The sequence below is a fragment of the Camelina sativa genome, unplaced genomic scaffold, assembly GCF_000633955.1.
Source record: "Camelina sativa cultivar DH55 unplaced genomic scaffold, Cs unpScaffold07106, whole genome shotgun sequence".
Classification (NCBI taxonomy): Eukaryota; Viridiplantae; Streptophyta; class Magnoliopsida; order Brassicales; family Brassicaceae; genus Camelina; species Camelina sativa.
This window is the reverse complement of record NW_010928178.1, coordinates 1-475: the sequence shown is the minus strand read 5'-3', so window position 1 is coordinate 475 and position 475 is coordinate 1. Positions and strand designations below refer to the sequence as shown.

Sequence of the window (475 nt, the reverse complement as noted above, 5' to 3'; positions counted from 1 at the left end):
ATTTTTCTTTCAGGCCATGTGGATCATCCCAAAACCAGTTGGAGTTGTCACATGTCCTCCAAAAGGTGAAACTTTCTGTCTCGAATCTCCACACGCAGAGTGAGTAAAAATCTGCTTAATGTTTGGTTTTTTTTGGTCATTGTTACGATTTAGATCGGAAGGAGACTGATATTTTTTTTTTTGGTTGAATCTCTAGATGGTTCACTTTCTTCATTGAATCGGGGATGATGCACTTTATGACACAGCAACAACAAGGATGGAATGGAAATTTAATATCCTTTTTCGTAATCTCATGTAAGTAAGTGATCTCAAATTCCTTTCCTTTTACTCTTTTTTTCTTATCCTGTTTGAAGTTAATCCTTAATTCAGATGTGTGTGGAGTTACTGACTACCAGCTTGTGTAACGTCATCATAGAGCCGTGGACAAACACACTTATCTTCTGTAAGTGAATTCTCCTGCTACTTGAATTGCATC

At 37.1% G+C, this 475-nt stretch overlaps 1 long non-coding RNA gene across 2 annotated transcripts; it reads left to right on the top strand.

Moving 5' to 3' along the window:
* The first annotated feature begins 8 nt into the window (after positions 1-8).
* Positions 9-460, top strand: LOC104774941. 2 transcript variants are annotated; one of them, XR_765602.2, is made up of 3 exons: positions 9-99; positions 197-294; positions 370-460. It is a non-coding gene; the product is annotated as an uncharacterized LOC104774941 (long non-coding RNA). The 2 variants fall into 2 exon arrangements; XR_765601.2 differs by having other exon boundaries at positions 197-298.
* The last annotated feature ends 15 nt before the right edge of the window (positions 461-475 follow it).